The sequence below is a fragment of the Heterocephalus glaber genome, unplaced genomic scaffold (assembly GCF_053883595.1).
Source record: "Heterocephalus glaber isolate CG9 unplaced genomic scaffold, H.glaber_assembly_v1.0 deba00001733, whole genome shotgun sequence".
Classification (NCBI taxonomy): domain Eukaryota; kingdom Metazoa; phylum Chordata; class Mammalia; order Rodentia; family Bathyergidae; genus Heterocephalus; species Heterocephalus glaber.
This window is the reverse complement of record NW_028258444.1, coordinates 9,579,673-9,603,218: the sequence shown is the minus strand read 5'-3', so window position 1 is coordinate 9,603,218 and position 23,546 is coordinate 9,579,673. Positions and strand designations below refer to the sequence as shown.

Sequence of the window (23,546 nt, the reverse complement as noted above, 5' to 3'; positions counted from 1 at the left end):
AGTCCACAGGAAGTCCCATACTTCGGCAATTTCCTTCCTGGCACATTTGACAAACTGACATATATTCTAAATATTTACTTGTATAATTTTTTTCATTTAATATAAATCTTTACTGCTAGATTGTAAACTCCCTAAGAATATGTAGTGTCAGTGTGCCCATTACTGTTTATCTTTGAATCTTAAGAATACCTAGCATAGGGTTAGGACCTCAATAATGTCTCAAAGAGCATTTCTTAAGAATCTCTAAAATCGGGCTGGGGATGTAGCTCAGTGGTTCTGGCACCTGCCTCCCAAGCGCAAGGTCCTGAGTTCGATCTCTAGTACCAAAAAAAAAAAAAAAAAGAATCTCTAAAATCAACACTTTTAATCCATGATGCTTGAAAGAGAAGGTGTTGTAAGGAAATGATAGTATTTGGAAAATAGTTTTAACTTTGAAATTACCAGGCAGTATCATTCTGAGTCAGGTGTAGACAAAGGACAAGACAGTTTCATTACCAACTCATGTAGGAGTGGCCTCTCTATACCTCCTTTACCTCTTTTGTAAATGTTGTTCTAAATAACTTTCAGTAATCAAAACCATTTAAGCACAAAGTGAAGATAGAAAGGGAGTGAGAGAGGTAGTACAGAGAGCGAGAAAAGGAGCTAAAATGATTCCTGGTAGCAAAGCTAAAGACCTCATTTTACTTTGTCTCCCCAAGTTTCCCAATAGACTCTATGGTCTACAGAAAAAAAGAGACCGTGTATTTCTGATTACCTACTGGGTCCCAGTGCCTAGTACAGTATCTCACACACAGTAGATATTGAATAAACAGAGGCTGAATAAATTAATTAAGCCAGCTCAAGACAGTAAAACATAAACAGCCTGTTTCATTCATTGTTGGAATAGTTATGTCATAGATCCAGTGTGTCTTGGACAGAGCCCTCAACTGAGTTGTCACTGAATTCTACTATGTTGGTTGGGTCTACTTAGCAAAGACTTCATCTTATTCATCTTATTCCCTTTCCAACACTTTATTTTGTTCACAAGTAACGGAGCCATTCCTTGAATTTGAATTCCTTATGCTGAGGTGTTACCCACCTTGACCCTTGAATTTACCCCTTTACAAGCTTTCAACCTCTACTTTTCTTCTCATTCCAAGGATCCGTTATATACACATCTAATTTTTTTCAATCTAGATTTCACCATGCTCAGGTCCATCAACCCTGCTAGCAACTCACACAAAAGTCAAGGCAAAGATAGAAAAGTTCAATGAGAAATTCTAAAACTCAATTTCTTACATATTTTTCCCATGTAAAAAGTACTTTGAAGATGTAATGGAATATAAAGTACGTTTGAAGACAGGGTAATATTTATTTTAACACTGTTTAGAAAATACATTCCAATAAGTCAGGCCATTATTGAAAAACTTTGGTAGCTATTTTACAAGATCATTGAAAATCTAATCAATATTAGATCAAATTCTCTCAGAAAAGAAAATTGCAGTGAAGATTATCTTCTGGTAGAACACTGACTTCAAAAATATATTTAGAAGGTTATGAAAGTTAATGAAGAAATACTAGCTTTCTGGGAATTAAAAGGACAGAATCAAGGAAGTAATTCTTGAAGAATATAGTTTCCCCCACAAAAGCAAAGATTTTTATCAGAAGAGAAGGGAATTCAAAGACATGTAGTGATTACCCCAGGCATTAAAACAAAACAAAAAAATTATGCCTTCCCCATTCTATGACACTGTTTCATCAATTTAATTTTATATTTTGAAAAAGACCCATTAATAACATTAATTTTAGTACTATTTTAATTTCAAAGACTTTAAAATGGTGGGAAATACACCATTTAGAATAGAGAAAATATGTGCACCCCCCCCCCCAAAAGGACTTGTGCTTCTTAAAATGCAAATAAACACATTCGGATAAAGGAATGGTGTCTAGGAAATCTGATAAAAAGCTTGAAAGCCATATTCATGTGATGTCTTAGAAGGATGGCAGTCCCAGACCAAGCCGGCCAATACTAGAAAAAAGCATTGTTGGTCATTTTAACACTCTTAAAATCAATATTGCTAAATCTCCTACTACATCTCTAAAAGAGTAAGAAAAATACCTGTCATATCAAGCCTTAAGTACAACTGAGGAATTACAAAGGGAAGATACACTATGTATAACAATTTTGTAAATGCAACCTTATTAACAACAATGACTACATAATTTTCTAGCAAGGCCACCCCAGAAGAGGCTAAGAATGGTTGAATGACAAATGTTCCCTAGGGAGTTGCGAAATATGGATGATTATTTTTTTGAATGCATATTTCATGCAGAGTACCCACTCATTTGTGAAATCTGAGTTAAAAACATACACATATGTGCACATTCATGTGTGTACACATGCAAGCACACACACACTGTTTGTAAAACTAATGCTTTTATCCCCAGTGCGCTGAAAAAAAGCAAGGAGAACAAGAGGGAAAGAAAAGTGAAGAGTATATACAGAATAAAGACAGAAAATCACACATACTTTTAAACTCTGATTTTTTAGTAACACATGTTTTGATATGCAGAAAATATAGGTACTCTGTTAATACATTTTACTAAGATCTCAATCCTAAGATTCTTCATTGCTATCAATAGTGGTACACGTCTGTAACCCCAGCAGTCCGGGAGACTGAGGGAGGAGAATCAAAGTTCAAGTTCAGCCTAGGACAATTAGGGAGACTCTGTCACAAAACAAAGAGTAAAAATAAAAAAGGGCTGGGGATGAAGCAAAGTGCAAAAGCCCTAGGTTCAATTTCCAGAACCATACACACACACACAAAAAATGGTGGACAAAACCCATTGATACTGAGTCTTCTATTGTGCCAAACAAAGAATATTTTAAACTTCAAAATGCCAAAGAAATGGCAATTTAAGCTAAAATACGAAAAAGAGTGAGACTGGATTTGTGTAGATTTGGTGCAGAATAATGCAAAAAAAAGTAAATAGCTCCATCTATAAATCCCAATAATTATTGCAAAAGAAATATCCTCATGTCCATTGATATATATTTGCACCAACAACAATCTCATGGATAAAGAATACAAAAATGACTACACTTATTCATCTAGACAGGCTACTTACTGAAGACTAGCTCATATTTTAATATCATCACTGGATAATGCTGATTGTATCAACTGAAATGGAAACAATAAAAGATTCAAACTGGGTCTGCATGTTCTGAAAGCTTTATTTTGTAAATACAAAGAAAGATTAAGAAATAGATTGGAGGCTTTAACAATTCCATTTTGTTTTATGACACATAAAGGAATAGAGCTTTCAGTAACTCATTCCTTTCACTACAGCTCGTTCTACATAACTCTTAAGAGCTTTCTTTGGATGCCTCTAATGTAACAGTAGAGCAGTAGGTAGCAAATTCAGACTGCTGTCTGAAAATGAAGGGAAAAAATATCCTAGCAAGACCCTATAAACTTCGAGTCAAACAACTGCAAGCTGAGAGTCTTCAGGAAAATATTCAATGAACAAAATTTGTGATGAATTAATTTCATATTGCAGTGTAGGTATATTTGCAAGATATGTTCGTTGAAGGAGAGGGCAAAACAACTCAGCAAATCCTTGGATGCCTCTGTAAAAGACACAACTTTAATTTCAATAGAACTAACCCAACAAGCATGGATTAAATGGTAAAGACATAAGCTTTTAAAATATGCTTCTTTGGTATTTCCTAATGAGTTGACTGGTTGGGCAAGTGATTGATGTATATAAATATACCCTGGTAATATCCTATTCTGTGTCTCACAAGGGAAAAATAAAATTTTCTTAATTTGAGTTTGTTTTGCTTTGGTTAAATATAACATAGTTCAGAAATTGAAGGTTTTTATTTTAAAAATACAAATCACTGTTAAATATCGGCAGTTACTAGAAAGGTATTTAAGAAAATTTTGTTAGCATTCCATATTTCATGGAGAATCTGTCTCCTGAAAAGAAGTTCATCAGATGGCTGGAGAACGAATCTGAGACCCTAACATAATGGCTAGCACTGGTTACCTTTGGTTTTATTCCCAATAAGCAACACTGCTGACATTTGTGGAATATCAAGACAGACAGCTTTGGAGGATATTTGTGAGTCAGTTTTATAATCCATAATATACTTGTTTTAGATCAGTCATAAATACATTTTGAACATTTTTTCATGTTTCACTTCCCCTGAATTAATTACCTGATATATAATTAATCATATAACATCAACTTTTTCCATCATGAGTGTAGGTTTTTGTTATGGATTGAATCTAGATGTTGCCCCAAAACCTCACGTACTCATAGATGGGGCTTTTCAAAGGCGGCTGGATCAAAGGTGTGTAATAACTAAATGGATTTAGCATAGTTCTGGATGTGGATAATGGAAGCCCCACCCTGGGTGTGGGTGGCACCAATCAATAGACTTATAGTCTGGATGGAATATAAAAGGAGAAAGGGAAGGCAGGCTGCTGCTGCCGCTGTTGCTTCTGCCTGCCTTACGGTGGACTCTCTCTTCTGCAATGCCCCTCTGCCATGCTACCCTGCTTGGAGCCAGCTGGCTATGGACTGAAACCTCTACAAACTATGATTCAAAATAAACCTTTCCTCCTTTAACTTGTGAGTGTTGGGTATTTTGTTCCAGCAATGAAAACAGTAACTAAAACGGTTTCATTGTAGTTGTTAATGTTAAATTTACTCTTCTGTTTTTAATACAATTTTTAAGTGTGTAAATATCTTAAACTTAGTCAAAAGGCCAAGAAGTGATGGGTGTGTAAATAGTATAAGCAGATCTCTGAACATTTTATTTGTATTTTAAATATTACTAACTGAAGCCTGAACAGATTAATCCATTTGTCTAAATTCTCAAGCGACTAAAATCAGGTGTTCTGGTTTAGACCAGTGCTTGATGATACCACTACACTGTTATTTGTTAATCCTTTCAATCGTGCAGGGATGTTTTCATTATGCTTTTTTATTAGTGAATATTAGTAAGATAGAATAATGCGATTCATTTTGGTATACTGGTATGTGCACAAAAGATATTTTGATTGTTTTCATCTTCATTATCCCCTTTTTCTCGTTCATCCCCTTCTCCATCTCTAAAAGTCTACCTTAAGTTTCCTGTCAGCTCTCCTTCCTTCTTTCTCTTCTTCCTTTCTTCCTGCCTTCCTGTCTTCCTTCTTTCCCTCCTTCCCTCCTTCCTTTTCTTACTCATTCACTTATTTATTTATTTAGATTGCTAACATAAAAATGCAATATTTAACTTTCTGAGACTGGCTTCACTTAACATGATGGCCTCCAGTTCTATCCATTTTTCTGCAAATGGAATTATTTTATTCTTTATGGCTGAATAATGTTTCACTGTGTACATATATCACATTTTCTTTATGGACTAATCTGCTGATGAGCATCTAGATGGTTTCCATAGCTTAACTATTGTGAATTTTGCTGCTATAAACATGATTATGCAGGTATCACTGTAGTATGCTTCTCTAATTCTTTCAGAAATATGTCAAGGAGTAGCACAGCTAGATCAAATGGTATGTGTATTTTTAGGGATATTTGCTTTTGATATCACAATATTTAGAAATATAGATCTGTCACAAATACTTTCACATTAAATTCCTATATTGTATTTGATTATTTTGTATGAGAAATTAATTCTGGAGAAAAAAGTGATATTCCACATATAAGCAGGCTCTACTCTCTTTTTTATAGTTAAAAAAATAAAAAGCTGATACTCTAGATCAGTCCACACTGCAAAGCGATCACATATAATTCAGTGCACTGCAACTTCAATAGAAGTCTCACTTTTGAGAAGACCTAAGACCGAGCACCCTTTCTAGGTTGTCAGATATATGACATACATCTTTGAAAGAAAGGGCTTCAAAAATAATAATTTAATCAAAAAATAATTTATCCTACCTTCATTTCATGACATCCATATTTTTTAAAAAGAATTGGATGTAGTCAGATTACCATGTATCATAAATTTCAAAATGGGAGTTGAATCTCATGACCCTGTTTTTTTTTTTGTACTGGGGATCAAAACTCAGGACCTTGTGCTTGTGAGGCAACCTCAGCACCACTGAGCTAAATCCCCAGCCCATCTTTCTAAACAATTAGGGGATCTATATATTAAATCATAAATTACTCACCTATTTAATTTTTTCTTTATAAATACACTAATACTTCCAAAAGGAAAGTGTGATATCTTTCGGTCAATAAAATTTTTAATAGAGTGAGTAATGAGATATCAAATCCAGTTACCTAATATGTAGCATATTATCTCATTGCCTATTAGTTAAATAGAAAATTTAACTGTAAAAAGTCTAACATCTAAAAAAAGAATAGAAAAAGAAATAGGAAAAAAATAAAAGAAAAATTGACAAAGGCAACCCATAATATAATTCTCATCTAACAAATCATAAATTTTTTATAAATTAAACTTTATTAAACATTAAACAGTGAGCAAAATGTTGACACTATATAAAGGATATAGGAGAAAAATAATAGTTTAAAAGGTTCACTGAATTCTACCACTGAACTTCATCCTCAACCCTTTTAAAATTCTATTTTAGGAGAGAATCTCATCAAGGTGCCCAGCCTGGCCTCAAACTTGATATTCTACTGCCTTATATTTCTGAGTAGCAAAGATTACATTTAAGTGCCACTGAGTCAGACTTTAGATTTTTATATATGAATTCTAATATTAATTATAGTATTATATCTCAGCTTTTAGGTTCCATGAAATTCACTATTCCTATGACAATGTACATGTAAAGTTTGAAAGTGCCAGGAGGAACAACTTATCCCTGTATGCTGTTCAAGAATGCCTGTGGCATAAGCAGGCATATTTCTAACTGCTACTTCATTATAAAGTTCACTGCTTTTTTTACTTTTCCTTAAAGATTTATAAAAATAATAAAGCTCAAATAGTGTTTAGTTTACATTTTTAATTGGCTTAAATAGGTCAATTTAAATAGTGCTTTGTTCAGTCCACAAAACTCATTGTGCTGTTTTGCTGTGGAACATGTGATACACACATTGGAAATGAGCAATCTAAATTCACCTTTACTGTTCATTCTTCTTATTGCACTTAAGTAGTAGTTAATATTTTTCTACATTTAATTTTAAACACATGTCTGCACTTTGCTGGGCTAATTTATTCTCCACCAGTTTTCCATAAGGAGAAAAGGAGATTCACACAACTTGCATTTCAATTTTTGCACATTTGCTCATTTATTCCTAGGGGATAAGCCACTGAAATTTCTGTTTTTAATAATATATAAAACATTTTCAGCAAGTCATCAAACACACAACTAGCTCTTTTAAAGAAGAATGAAGTTTATATTGATGTTGAGTATGTCTAAATGGGTGACCATGTTCGCATCAATGCTCTTAAAGAATTTCTTTCATCATATTTCTATAGTTAAGAGCTAAGAAGCCTGCATGTTTTCAATCACGGGAGAATGATCTTTTTTTCACTGAAATTTCTTCTAATAGGAATGTTACTTGAAATGGGTAATTTAGAGAAGCAAAACTAATTCATTAAAGAACATTTTCCCTTTAACTAAGAAAGTAAGTACATGAAGAACCCTAAAACTGTATCAAGAAATCTAAAATCAAGAAAAAATAATTATTGAATGAGGGAGAAAAAGAAGAGCAAGCTAAGCCCAAATCTCACATGAAGGAGGAAATTATAAAGATCAGAGCAGGGATAAAAGCAATTGAGACTTAAAAAACAATACAAAAAATCCATGAGTAAGAGTTGGTTCTGGGTCGGGGATTTAGCTCAGTGGCACCGCACCTCCCTCACAAATGCAAGGTCCTAAGTTCAATCCCCAATAAATACACACAAAAAAAGTTGGTTTTTTAAAAGAGTAAATAAACTGACAAGCGCTTAGCCAACCTTATCAAAAAAGGAAAGAAATGACTAAAATCCATGCAGTTAGGAAGAAAACAACAGATCCTGCAGAAATCCAGAAGATCAATACCCACCTCTAGTACCTATATTCTAATATGATGGAAAACAGAATGGATAGACTCCTAGATACATATGAATTAACAAAACTGAATCAAAATATAAAATTTCTAAATAATCCAATCTGTCAATGAAATGGAACAAATTAAACAAAAAAACTACCACCAAATAAAAGCAAAGAAAAGCAGAAGACCTGATGGATTCACTACTGAGTTCCATAAGAGCTTTAGGGAATATCACAATCTCTGATTTGAAGTTACACTACAAAGCTACTGTGATAAAAACAGCATGGTACTGGTAAAAACAGACCCAAAGATCAATGGAACAGATTAGAAGATAAAGAAACAACTCCAGACATACTCAGCCACCTTATCTTTGACAAAGAGGCCAAACAGCTTCACTGGAAGAAAGATAGCCTCTTTAATAAATGGTGCTGGAAAAACTGGCTTTCCACATGCCAAAGATTGAAAGTAGACCCATGTCTCTCACCGTGTATTAAACTAAAATCAAAGATCTAAATATTAAAACAGAAACAATCTGCTGGATGATAAAATGCGTAAAACTCTTGAAGACATAGGTTTAGGAGAATACTTTCAAAACAAAACCCGGATCACATAGGAAATATTACAAAAAATGAAAAACTGGGGTTACACCATATTAAAAAACTTTTGAACAGCAAAAGAAACCACCAACAAAGTGAAGAAACAATTCACAAAATAGGAAAAAAATTTTTTCCAGCTATTCCTCACAGGACTAATATCTGAACATATAAAGAACTCAAAAGTGTCAGACCTCCCAAACTTAAAGACCCAATCCAAAAATGGACATCTGAAATGAATAGATTCTTCTCAGATGAAGTACAAACAGCAAATAAATATACGAGAAATTTTTCATGATCAATGGTCATTCAAGAAATGCAAATTAAAACAATGCTGAGATTTCATCTCACTGCAGAAAGACTATCAAGAAATCAACCAATAACAAATGCTGATGAGGCTGTGGGAAAAAGCAAACCCTTCTCCACTGTTGGTGTAAGTGTAAATTGGTACAACCACAATGAAAATCAATATAGAGATTCTCAAAAAACTAAAACTAGAGATTCCATTTGAGCTAGCTAGTCTCTTTTCTAAATATTTTTCTTAAAAAGTTAAAATCATCATACCACAGTAATATATGCACACCCATGTTTATAGCAGCACAATTTATAATAGCTAAATCTTGGAAACATCCCATATGCCTATAACCAATGAATGGATAAAAACATGTGACTTTTATAAATAATGGAGTACTACTCTGTCATAAAGAAGGATAAACTTGAGACATTTTTAGGTAAATGGATGCACTTTTAGAACATATTTTTAAATGAAATAAATCGGACACACACATTTAAATATTACATTATTTCTCTTATGTAAGAAACCCAAAGGGTAAATAAAGACCAAAATGAAGGATAAATTTTGGGAAATAGGAAGAAAATATTCAAATGGGAAGGGGAACAAAGGAGGGAACATGGATAAAAAAATTTTGAAAGAAGGAAGGGAAACAACAGAAACAAAGTTTTATAAATGGTCAGGGGAAGAAGGAAGGGAAGGGAGGAAAATAGGGGGGAAAAGAATTAAGATACATCATGTACAGTTACAAATTCCCTATTATGAATGTACCAATAAAATTAATTTAAAAAGAAAAAATCATAAATTTATATTATTACTATAATTTCTACTATATATGCTTTTAAACCAATTTTTCATTCCATGGGTATGATTAAATAGTAGGTCCTTAAACAACAAGGCTTAGCCATTAGAGTTTACTTTCCTCATGTAAAAATTAAAGTTTAGTTCCAATTTTTCTTCTAACTCTTTCATTTTATTCTAGATGGAGGACCAGCAAGGCCAAATCTAAATAATTTGACTCCTGGATTATTAAAACTATTTTTGCCATTTCTGTAAGAAGTAGCTAAATTCAATTTAAATTAAAGAAAAGGTTTGCCTAAAGACATTTCCATTTTATAGGTGGGAGCTACAATTCTATTGCAGTGGAGATCACAAAAGGAGAATAACTATTTATGGATTTTCTTGCATTTAAAAACTTCAAAGCAATTATTGTGCTAAATAATTTTTATACCACAAAAATGATTAAAATATGGCATTTGTTAAAACAATAACATTTGGCATCCATGCTCTCCTCCAAAGGTCTTATCCAAATATATCTGTAAACACTGGGCCATGTTCCTTCTCTCTTCTAGCTGAGAATTCTGGCACAGATAACCACCTCTTTCAATATCTTTATTAATCATTATTATTTTTACATAGTTGCATTCCTCCCAAGAATTCTTCATGTATTTAAACATCTTCAATAAATTTAAATGAAACAAGGGACTATTTCAAGATAACAGCAGGATACAAACCCAGGACCAAGAAAATACATTTTATTGGTCTAGATCTTGCAGGTCATTTATTTCTAAACCCTTTGCATCATATAATTTGTCCTTTAACAATGAGTAAGGCACAATATGGAATATATTAATTGGTTTTAGAAATACTTTATCGTTGTTACTTCCTTGTAGTCCATTTCACTATAATATGAAGTAATTATGTGAGTCAAGAAGACCTGGGCCGGGGATTTAGCTCAGTGGTTCCACCACCTGCCTCACAAGTGCAAGGTCCCAAGGTCGATCCCCGGTACCAAAAAAAAAACAAAGACCTTATCAGTATATTAATAAACATTTACTAACATTTTATAATATGTGAAGCAATGTACTAAATGTTGGAGATATGCAGATAAGTAGAAAATACTGTTCTCAGAGAAGCTGAGAACGTGGTGAATATTATATAAGCTGTTTAAAAAATATTTTAATTATTTTCATTCCTAATATTCAAATTGTGCAGGTGTACTATGGTCCAGCTGTGCCTTAGCACTATCCTTCCCAACATCTGCCTTCAGTCATGTGATACGTATCTTTCTAATAAAGCCCTTTGCTTGTGTAAGTTTGAGACAGGTTTTTGTCATTAGGAAAAAAAAAAATCTGTCCTTACAAAGTTCATCTTACATTACATACATACATTTACAAATCTGCTGATTTTATGGTGTGACATAATAATGTCTTAGAAGTAATTGTGCTAACAAATTCACATGATCATTTTCTCCATGTGTATAGTAAGCATCAACAATGTTCGAGGCACTGTGCTAGACAATGGGAATACAAACACTGACAAAAGTGAAGCCCTTTCTACTCTTCAGTCACACACCAGAGATGTCCCTGGTTAATATCTCAGTTAGGAAGGGGAGAAAAGTGTCTAAAAGCATCATCCCAGAGAAAGACATTAAAATTTTTTCCTATCAGTAACACATATTTTGAAGGAACCAGTAATGAAGAAATTAATATAAATGTATTTTGAAATTGTGCATAGCTTTCTCCTAATTAAAGAAATCAGACACACAAGCTTACATACTTCATGAATTCTCTTATATGAGAAACCCAAAATGTAAATAAACAGCAAAATAAAATATAGATAATAAGAAGTAGGGAAATCTTTCTTAAATGGGAAGAAGATCAAGAAAAGGGACAGGGAGGGAAGGTGAAAGGGAGAAAAAAATAATTAAGGTTTGTTATGTACACGTACCAACTCCCCATAAGGTATGTGATCATCTTGTACTGCAAACATGTATAAATTTAAAAATAAGATAAAAATCCCCAAATTTTGCCCTGGTTTCATTATATAAATTTTATATTTGAAAAAATCAAAGAAAGATGAACAAATCTATGAGTATAAGGGACTCAGTGCATCACTGAATACATAAATGCATTGGCATTTAAAGGTTTCTGCCGTCTCCAGAAAATTAGCTAAATTACAGAAATATAGAAAAGATACTTCAATCTACCCTTAAACCTAAAGCATAATCTCTAGATCTGTTATTTCATCCTTTGAGTAAGAATCTATCTCAAAGTCTTTGAAGATTTAAGGAGATAATTCATTTAAGCATTGTTTCAACCCCAAACCTATATTTTGTTTCATCATGATTATTAAATGTGTGTTCCTTTTTAGCATGATCTTCCATGTTTACAGTCAATATCATTTATTATAACTGTAATGAATAAACCATCGTACAAATGTTTATAAATTATTTACTGTTCTTTTTCCTCACTGAGAAGTTAACTTCTCTAATTTTGATTAGAAATAATTTATATTGCCAGTACTCATTCCTTGTATGAATACTTACAAGAGCTACCTTTGTCCAGTGAGTCTTCTGTTTGCTCTTCTCTTTTTAATAGATTGTTTTGTCCATGGAAACAAGGAATATACTTCCTTTCACATAGTCACTGCACAGAGAAGAGACTTAATAAACACGTAATTAATAAATTAGTGTGTTCCTTACCCTCATGGGATTTATATTATGGAGGATAATTCACACATATATTAAATGAACATAATATAACTGCATGTATTAAATTGTACCTTAGTGTTTGCTATATGTGAGCCTAGTTATTCCCCTAGAATATAACTATTTGAAAGAAATGTTCATAATTTATCCATCCGCATTTATCTCCAAAGTCTGACATAGTGCCTCACATATATGTAGAATTTGCCATAGACAGCTCTTTAGCTGAACAAAATTGCATATGTGTATATATATACAGTTATAAAAGCATGTTGGTAATAAGTTCATATATGTATCAAATGGAAGTACCCATTTGATACACTGAGAACCCATGTAACTATCTGAAGGTCAATTAAAATGACTATACTCAAAGGCAATCCCTTCCTATAAGTATTATTGTGAATGACACTTTTATATAAATCCATAATAATACCTGTCTTTTAAGAGGAACTTATCTATGCTACACAGTGGTACTCAGTTAAGTATGAATAATTGCCTAATAACATGGTGATCTAAGGGTAGGTGAATCTGAAAGCAGAAGAAAGACCAAAGGACTTGTAATCATTTCATTACGATAATTTTCATTATGTTAATGAGATGGTATTATTATCACTTTCAATAGACAAAGAGAACATAAGGCATTTTAACAATAAAAGTAAGGTTGTATTCAGATTTTCCATTATCTAATAAATTCTCTTTGAAGTTAAAGCTCTCATTCTGCACTTTCATTTTCAGTATTATTACCTAGTGAGATTCTCATATACTAACATAAACAGGGCTAAAACTCAAAGGATAAGAAACAAAAAGTTTAGGTAATAAATTTTAGGCTCATGGTAACTTTACAGAATAAATTTCCTCAGTCATAAGCATCTCTGAATTTTATACTAAAATATTCCCTCTGTAGATATTTGTTCATTAGCATTTCAAAGCATTTTAAAGATTATAAAGGTCTTTTTCCCCAAGCTCAAGTGAAGGAGCAAATTGAAATTGTTTTCTACTATTCTTACCTGTGTTTTCCAGAACTTGAGTGCCCTCATACTGACCCACTTCTTTTATTATTGGTCCATCAAATCTACTTCTTGGCTACCTACCCACCCAGCTCTTCAATACATTCTCCTGCTTGTCACCCAGAGTCATTTCTTGCCAACTAATGTATCATCTTCCATCTGTTTAAACTCCCATGTTCTTTCTGGCACAGGTCCACCTCCAGCTTCCCGCCCAGCCACCTACCTTGCTGCCCTTCCATCTGCCAGCATGACTAGTATTTTTTCTAACTTATTTCAAACTGAAATCATCGCTAATTTTGTACAGAATCTTATCAAAAGTCTATTTCTTAAAGGGCTATTTTAATTACAACAATAACTTATAATGCAATCTCAGAATAGAAAGAGAGAGTGAAGGTCATCAACACTTAACATACATTTGATGTTTGAATTATTCTATACCTTAAAGTAGAGACTGTTCTCAACTTCCCTTGACAATGGTGTTTTGAAATAAAGGAGGGAACCACAGAAAGATACAGCTAATGTTATTTTGGTATATATTCTTCAGAGCCCTGTTCTATCTGTGGTCCAACTCTTGTTGTACGGTTAATTGTGTTTGGTTCATTGTTCCAAAGTTGTGCATTCAGTGATTAGCAACAACTTTTTCTTGGTCAACACATTCTCAAGAAGTTCAATTCAATTTTGTAGGCTAGATATAGCAGAAATGTTTTTAAATTAAGGTATGTTTTATAGTTGCCTCCTGGATATCAAAGACATTATGTAAACAACTTTGGCATTTGGTAATTAAAGTTTCAAAATTGTGATACCTAGGTGGTATAAACATAGCTGCTTTACAAACTAAAGGTTTGTTTTCACGTTGTAAATATGGCATACTCTAAGTTAAAGTAGTCTCAGAAAAACATTAAAAAATTTAGACCCATGTGCCTTGTCATAAGATGGAAAACTTCAACTGTGATAATAATCTTGTGTTTATAAGACATTCACTCAGAATTTTCCCTTAAATTCAAAATAAATGTCCAAATTAATAAAAGTATAATTATTCTTAAGGTAGAGGACTTGAGTACTGGGAATATATTGCTTCTACTTATGATAATTTGTATGTAAACAGATTTATTTCATGTTTAACATAGGTTCTATTACTGAGATTTGATAAGGAAGACAGATCTGGAAGTGACTGCCATTGAAAAGACATCTTGCTACATTATAGATCCTAGAGGAAAGGGTACACTATACAGTGTGAGGAGACAGTCCAGAGGGAGGAATAGTAAGGCAAGGAAGGTGTTCCAGATTGGTTACTTTGAACAATTTAATTTCAGGAGGCTCTGGAACATATGAACTCTCAATAGCAGTTATTTGGTACATGTCTCAGAAATAACTAGAAGGAGAGAGTGGCTGGGTGTTGAGACCCCAGATAAAGAATTAAGGGTTGGTGTGGGCTCTGGGTTGCTTGGTTGGCATTTGGAAAATGAGCTCTCAAGTGCAAGGTGTTTACTAACTAGTAACCAGTCAAACCTGGGAGGAGCAATCTCCCCAGAATCAATAAAGCCAAGCCATCAGAAGACAGGAAATAGAAGACATGCTTCATATAATATTTAATGTAGGATCCGCAGTCATTAAAAAGAAATGCCGAGTGATACTTGATTCAGGGGCCAGAAACCTCTTTATCATTAAATGCCTCCAGTGAAAGTATTCAATAATGTCTCTGGATGCCCAAGACCTGTAAGTCATGCCTGTTATTGTAAGTTACAGGTAAGTTGCCTGTTATTCTGGCAACTCTTAATAACATGCACCCATTTTGATTATTTGCAATGACAGCCATCTAGTCCCTCCATTTCTGTCCTCACTTTAGAACATGTAGTATCAGTTTCCCTCATGCTCTTATGAATAGTGTTCTTCCAGTTTAAAATTTTGAGTATGGGCCCATTGCTCCTATGACTTTTCATTTGGTTCGCTCTCTTTTGTACCTCTTTACCCCATGTATTTAACTTATTTGTTCCCACCGAAAACACAGGCCCATCAACTTCTCTTGCATCTATAGAACAGAAGATCTTGCAAAACCACACAGGAAGAACCTTAACACATGCTTTCTTATTACACTGGCTTGTGTTGTGAGAGAAGAGATCTTAAGAAACATGGAGGGAAAAATGTATTTCTGATAAGAGAATACATGAAGCTGTATAGAAAAAAGACACCCCTCAGAGTCAACTTCTAAGAACGTATCTGAAAGACAGATGTTTCATAAATAACTCAGGGAACATATTTTAAGGAAGAACTAACTTTATCATTTTCTCCAATGGGACAAAAAGATTACATCTCTTTATATCACTCATTGCCATAGATTCATACTTGAAAAGTTTTCTGTGAATTTTACAAAGCTTAAAACTCATCAAGACTATTTATTACAGAACCTTATGAGGAATTTTCTTATTATGCAAATATTAGCTCTGACTTAATCAATTTGTATGTATGGTTTAAATTTTAGAAAATAGGTATATTTTCTCTCTTTAAATACTTTGAAGTCTCATCTTCCAGAGTTCATTCATAACTTTCTCACAATCCTAGTTAATAGCATATATGCCGTTTTCTACTAAAATTCATTATAAGTATAAACATTCCTTATCAGGATTTATTCCCTATAATAAAATTTATTCTTTAACATTTTAAAACAATCTTGTCAACTATTTCTTACCCTGCTAAATCACCTTAAATTTTTACACTAAATTATAAATCTTTTTTAATAAACCATGATAGTTCAGAATTCTTCCACATTCATTTTTAAGAGATATTAATAATGTACATTAATGATGGATTAAGTATATTCTTTTTTGAAAATCTTATATTTGATGTTTCATTGCTATATTTCTCATTATATTTATCTCTTTATTTCTCTTGATATCTTTAGCTTCATTTTCCAACTATATCTCATATGATTATACCTTGCCAAAGTCACCACAAATTCAATTCATTTTGGTGCTCCACCTCACATACCAAGGCTGAAATTAAAAATCATCATTAATTTCTTATTAGTTCTCCCAAGTGATAGTCTGTGGAAATTAATTATAACTATTGTGGGAATTGGGAACTGAGCATATCTCTTCCACATTACCCTCCCATGATCCAGGAACTGTTCTTTATGTGACCACCAAGTATTTTAAATGAGATGAACTGATGGTTTGGTCTGAGACTAGAGTGAAGACAGAGAAGTTCAAATGAGTACAAGCAGAATGCTTCACAGACCCCTCTGTTCATACCATCTCTCCAGGTCAGTCCATTAATTTTATTGTGCAATCTTGTCACTTGGCACAGGATCTTTTATTCTCCTACTGTTACCTCTGCCAGGTCCAACAAGTAGCACTGTCATTCTACTTATTACTCAGAATTTAGTACGAGTCACTAGGCAATAAATATCCTTAAGTTCCTGCCCTCCTCCACTCTTTCTCATATCCCTGCAGATTCCATTTTACTAGCTGTTAATGAACCACCTCAGACAGGAGGTATTTGAGCAGAGGCATGACTCAGCATCAGAAGATGCCAGGATACTGTATGTAGGTAGCCCTGCCTCTCCTTCCTAAGGAAAAACTCCACTGCTGGGTTTCCTCCTACTCCTGAACTAGATGAGCTTTGAAGATTTAACCACACTAGGCAATCCTGGAAGTTCTGTGACACACCAGACCACGCAGTGGACAGGAAACCCAAGTGATGTAGTAACACTGTAGCAAAATTGAAATGCACTGAGAAATGGCTTGAGGATAGTTTTTCTTGGCTCTCATTTTCACTGCTAAATTCTCCTTTGTTTTTAAATTTTAAAAAAATTGCTTCTCGGTCTTTTGGCTAAGATTAAGTGTAGTAAAAAAATCGATGCTTACTTTTACAAAACATAATTAGCTTTTTGTATTATTGGTTACTGACAGATGATTCAACAAGCATATTTTTTAAACAGTAAACACACTTAGGGATAAACACCTATTATACATGTTTTATAAATTAAGGACTACAGCATATATGATATATATGCTTGTGGGTACTAATAGTATAAATTTACTGTTTAAAACACCATTAAGGAATTTTACTGCGTCCAGAGTCTGTTACTGAACATTTCTTAATACTATTTTCTCACCCTAAAGAAATGTTCAGGAATTCATATCATGCTGAACATTATTTGCACACTTATTATTTGGCAGGATATTTAAGCAATCAGCTTTAAATTCACAAAGACCTCTGACCAATATAGTAGCATAGCACTATATTTTCAGGTTTGCAGAGTTTTGGGGAATTTTATCTGGTTCTTATTATAGTGGTTTCTACAATTGCTTAAGCTTAATTCTTAAAACGCCAAAAAATAAAACCCCTCTTTTTTTGTAAATTTCACAATATTTCATCTATCCATCGCTTTTGCAGAAAAGCATTCTTGACATACGGGGGAAAACACCCATGAAGCCACTACAGGTAAAAAGAAGTCAAACTGTTTTGTTTCTGACAAGGTCTTTCCTCAAGGACATAGTAGTCCAAATTGTTTTAATTCCATCTGCTCAATTTGTATGCAACACAGCATTTGAGTGTGAGTACCTCTGTGCTGTCCTCCACTTTTGGGAGAAGGAAAGAGCATTTTAGATTTCTATGATTATCTTTTGTTAGAATTTGAAGATGTTGACATTAAGGAAACAGTCTGAGCCAAAGCAAAGCCACAGCCCTACTAAAACTTCTCCACCAGGAGGCAATTTTCACTTACTAATTTCATTCACTCCCCTGCTGCCCAGCCCAGGTTTGCAGCATTTCTATTAAAGACACACACCCCTGGGCACTGGTACATTTTTTGAAAACCTTTTGCATGCAAAACAGAATAGAATTCAATTTAATACTGTCAAACAAATAAAATTAAGTCACCTCTCTATTAACATAACAATTGGGAGGCAAAGCTGCTTTATAAGACCAAGGTCTGAGGCAACCTTACTATTACACGGGAAGACCATTATCCCCAGTCAGCACATTCTAGTTTACAATTACCTAACCAAAATCTCGGGCTTACCTCATATGTTGAATTATCTGCTCTTCTGGGTATAATATCTATTGCAAATTGTCCATCTGAATACATGCAAAGACGCTTAGACCACAATATGCCTCGCTCCTGCAGCAGAAGGCACTTTCAAAGGACTTCAAGCTGTGACCTCAGAGGCAGGCACAGCCGCTCCCATCCTTCAGCCAACCTTCTGGAGAGAACAGGTTAGATGACTGCAAAGCTGGCTCTCTACATAGCAACACTTTCAAATGAAGCATTCTGTGTAGTGAGCTGGGGAAATTTACATCTTCCAAATTCGGCTGGCTCCAGTCAATGCTGCTTCTATGCCTGAAAATATTAAGCATCTCACTGCAGTCACTTAATGCAAGAAACTATCTGAGGCGACTTCACAAACCCTGTCATTCTGTTTGGAGACTAAAGAATGAGCATGGCATGCATAATTCATGCATTAAAATCTTCAATGCACTTCCTGTAGCTGCTGTTCTATCCAGTAATGGGCTATTGATCATCTCATCGCTGAGACAGTTGGGGCTTCATGATTGGTTTATTTCTACAAATAAAATTTCAACCTAAATCACAAGCAGAAAACTCCAATCCTGCAGCAGCCACTCGGGGTAAAACATTCCCAGAGAGATGACATCTGCATACTGCATAATGTATAAACTGTACTCTCTTTTAGGCAGAAACACTACAGCATCTGCTTCCTTTAAAAACACACTTGCTACAGGTTTAGGCTGAATACTTTGCATTATCAATGTAATATACAGAGCTGGTATTTCCTAGCACTTTTAGAATACCAACAAGGTTAAACAAAGAAATAAAGTGAAGAAAGAGTGATATGTGCCTATTAAAAAATAAGAGATTTTTATCTGAGCTCATTCAAATATCCTTTCTTAGAATACTTTCATTTTAAAATAATGTTTCATTTCACTAATGTGCAAAAGTCATCATAACAGATTAACGTGATCATCAATAGGAACTATTTTGGACCCTAAGCACCTTTACTCTGGGTGTGGTAATGTTCTAAGCTGTCTTTCTTTTAGAGTATAAATTTCTAAGAAAACACTATTGTTCTCACTCCCCAGAAAAAGTAAGCTTTAAAACAAAATGTGTATTTAATTATGCTAATATTCACCAAAGAAAAATACTGGGAGTTTTTAAAATGTCATAATAGTATTTGCAAAAATACCAAAGTGAGAGATCCATGTTAAACAGAAAATATGTGCATGTACAAGTAATGGTTTTTTATTTCTTAAAATGTCTTGGATGTGAAACTCATTAAACCTAATTTTTTCCACCCAAATAGAACACACACACACACACACACACACACACACACACACACACACATTCCCCCCATATTTCTATGTTACTACATTTGACCACTTGTAAAACCAGAGTGAAACATTTAAGTTTATGGCTTAGGGCTAGAGTAAAAGAACAACTGTCAGAGGTTTCAATGTTTCCTTTCTAACATTTATACTGGAGGGATCAAGTCCCCTTTGGATAAGGCATGATGACATTGGTTTCCACTCAATAAACCAAAAGCTGATATCAGCCTTGCAGGGAAGTAGAGGTCTGAGGACAATAGAGTTCAGAGATGGCCAGAGCAATATGTCTTTCTTCCAAGTGCATGTAAAGCATATTTTGTGTGCATGTAAAGCATGTAAAGACAACCACATCTGACTGATAAAATTTATGCAAAATATTTTAAATGGCAGCCTGATAAATTAACCATCCAGTTACTTTGTTTATAATATATTTGTATTTCTATTGTTTTGTTATGTCCTGGGTAGTTTCTATTTTTGAATTCATATATTGTTTCTAACCTAAAAAATTCAATTAAATTGCACAGCAGAACTTACAATTTTTATTTATCAGGTTAGTATTCTTTATTCTTAAAGTAGAAGTTTGAGACAGGCACGATGGTGCATACCAGTAATCTCTGCACTCTGGGGAACTGAGGCAGAAAGATTTCAAGTTTAGTCCATGCCTTGGCAACTTGGCAACTTAGAAAGACTTCATCTTAAAAAAAAAGACCTACCATACTTTTAATATTACACAATTATCAATTTAACCACCCACAGAAGTAATTTCAAATGAAGAGAGCATTTCATTTAAAAATAGAAATTTAAAATTTTCATAATGTATTGAGTATGAGTATATCAAAGTAGAATTATGTAAGAAATCTAAATTATTAACATAACCTACAATAATTACAAATATAAGCAATAGAAATTTAAGCTCCCTGAAATGCCATGATTCAACAGTGCATCACCAAAGGAACAATGCTAGGAAGAGGAAAAAAAAAAACCAGTATGTTTCCTCCTACACAAACATTCATGGTCCTTGTCTAAAATGAAGACTACAAATTTACAACTGCAAAATGTCTACAAGTGGGGAGACATATGACCATAGTCATCATCCTCATGCTCCTCATAATCATCAACCTATAATAGACAGTTTAGAAGCCAGCAATAAAGAGAAGGCTACGGCAGAAGAAAAAAAACAATGAAGATAGCAAACCCAAAAAAATCAGAAAAGGCAGGCAGTAAGTAAGGCTTGAATGAAAATGACTAGAAAAAGTAGACAATTTTATTATCAGATAAAATAGCCTGAGGCTCTAATAAAGAGCCAATTTTCATTTTTCAGAAGTCTGTCTATGCCCAAGAAAAACACTTAGCTGATCCTCTCAAATGGATGGGAAACAGAGATGGCCACTTTACCCAAATTTGATCTATGTAGATCAAAATGCTTTCCAATATTTTGAATTTATAATGCATGTAAAATATGCACTGATCTCTGTAATGTGAGTAGGGTCAATAAAATAAAACACAATTTGGGAATAAATCAAAGCACTTTTAGTTTGAATAAGTAGCCTGTGTGGTGACTGTCATTGGGAAGTGCATAGTTTTTCTTCAATATAAGGGAAAAAATACCATGAAAAGTTAGGAAAAGAATTCTGTACCAAAGTTCTCACAATCCTGAGTTCATGGCTTTAAGAGTTGCAGGAAAGGACTGCGCTGTTCTCTGATATTCAAAGTTTTTCTCTTTTTCTCATTCTGTCCCACCAATACCAAACCTACTCCCAGTCATAAAACATTCTTTTATTTAAGAGTAATTATTGTACACTTTCTACATGCAAGGAGTTGTGTTAGGTGATAAAAATATGTTCGGGTCAGTGGCTGTTGAAACATGTTCATGTGTTACTGAGGAAAACAGGTTAATACCCTGGCAAAAATGAGAAATATAATCACTATGATACACATTAAGACACATACAGGAAAAAAATCACCAAAGCACATAGAATTGTCCCTATATGCTAGGTAACTGCTAGATAAATGTAAACTCTTATTTTCCGTGCACTCTAGTAAGTATAGTAGCAGAACAAATCTTGGCATTGCCATCTCTTTATGGAAGCATTAATAAAGGATTTACTAATCCAGTTCCTTTAAATATTAAAGGGGTAATATTTAAAGAAACTGGGTGAAGAGAATGGAAATAATAGGCCTTAATGTTTAACAATTCCTACTTTAAATATAGGTTTTTCTGAACATAACTATATGACCTTGGACATGCCACTTATAGTCCTTGAGCATCAGTTTCATCATGTGGAAATAAAAGTAAATATTTAGTTTCTTTTACTTTTATGAGAATTAAATAAATAAGAACACAATCATTGAAAGCAATTTTTGTAGTCTATAAATGAGAGTGTAAATCCTGCTTTGATATCTTCATTTATAAAATAGGGATTTTTTTAAACCAACCTCCTCATAGAGTTATTAAGAAATTCAAATAATGCAAAATTATTCTCTTAACAGTTTCCAACAAGTAAGGACTTTAGAAACCTTAGCTTGTTTCCTTTAAAAGCTTATTCTTGGAAGAAAAGGCTTGAAGGAAAAGGCATTTTCAGTAAAGGGGACAACATATGCATTTGTAGGGAGGTAGGATGTCTGAGAGGTTTGTCAAGTGATATAGGAAAACTAGATAAAATCAAATTTATAGGACCATTGTTTTAAAAATACTATAAATTTTTTAAATTTATATGATATATTAAACACTATTCTTGATGATCTTCTACAGAGAAGATATATTTAAATAATAATATATCAAAAGGATAAAGACTAGATCTAGTAACTAGATATGAAGAAGAACGCATTTCTTAGAATACCAGTTGTTGTCTGGTAGTAGTGATGAGGGCTCCACCAAGGTAGATAAGGGATATGGACATGAGACAAATATTCTAGAGATATGTGGGCATTAGAAATGTAGTTTTATGTAGGATTATGAGATTGGGAGGAGATGCACAAGACTTTCAAGGTTGGGTAATAATACAGTCTTCTCCTCACCCCTGCCACACACAAAAAAACAAAACCGAAAACATATTGGTATTATGAGACTATGATGAGGTAACAAACATTAGAAACCATAGCAAAAAAGGGTTAAACTAGGAAGCAAGAGCATGAGGCAAGGAAGTGTTGGGGACAAAAGTTTCCAGGAGATAAATAACAAGGCTATAGCTCACTGAACAGGTGCAGTGATGAACAGGAATGTTTAAGCTATGAAGGTAATGAGATGACAGAGTTGAAAGTGTACAGTAAAAAATAGTGAAGGATAAAATCCTAAGAGTTATGTAAGTTAATAAACATAAAAGCTTTCTGTTAACATAATAATAAGTTGATGGCAAAAGGACAAACTGCTAATATATGCTAGACATAAATTGTGAGGCTAAAGCAATGCTTACTAATATAATAAAATTTAATTTGATGATCATACACCCCCTGTCAGTTAAGTAGCATTTATTTTCATTTTATCGATGAAAAGTTATACGCAAAGAAAGGTCAAGTAATTTGGCCAAATTACATGACCATTATAAAGGTGAACTGGAGTTATATGCAGCAATTTTACTGAACCACCTCCCAGAATAACAGAAGGAATTGTTTTCTCTTTATTTCTTTTATATCCCAGATGACTAAGAAATGTTTTATATGAAAAGAATGCACAGTAATTTCGCTATTAAAAAATTGGAGGGCTGGGGATTTAGCTCAGTGTTGACACCGCCTGACTAACAAGCACAAGGTCCTGAGTTTGATCCCCGGTACAAAAACAAACAAACAAAAAAATTGGAAGGAAAATCAAATTAGAATACGGAACAGAAAAA

The 23,546-nt window shown here is 33.6% G+C and overlaps 1 protein-coding gene across 9 annotated transcripts in view; it reads right to left on the bottom strand.

The window, feature by feature from the left end:
* Positions 1–23,546, bottom strand: part of Cntn1 (contactin 1) — a 446,523-nt gene that overhangs the window by 247,330 nt on the left and 175,647 nt on the right. For 2 of the 9 annotated variants that reach the window (XM_087199964.1, XM_087199965.1), the window contains exon 3: positions 12,206–12,305. The exons of 5 other annotated variants lie outside the window; for them this stretch is intronic. The gene's annotated coding sequence lies outside the window, so the exon portion shown is untranslated. Of the gene's footprint in view, positions 1–12,205; positions 12,306–18,394; positions 18,881–23,546 lie in introns of those variants that run through there. 2 more of the 9 variants (XM_087199971.1, XM_004874003.4) reach the window with 2 other exon arrangements.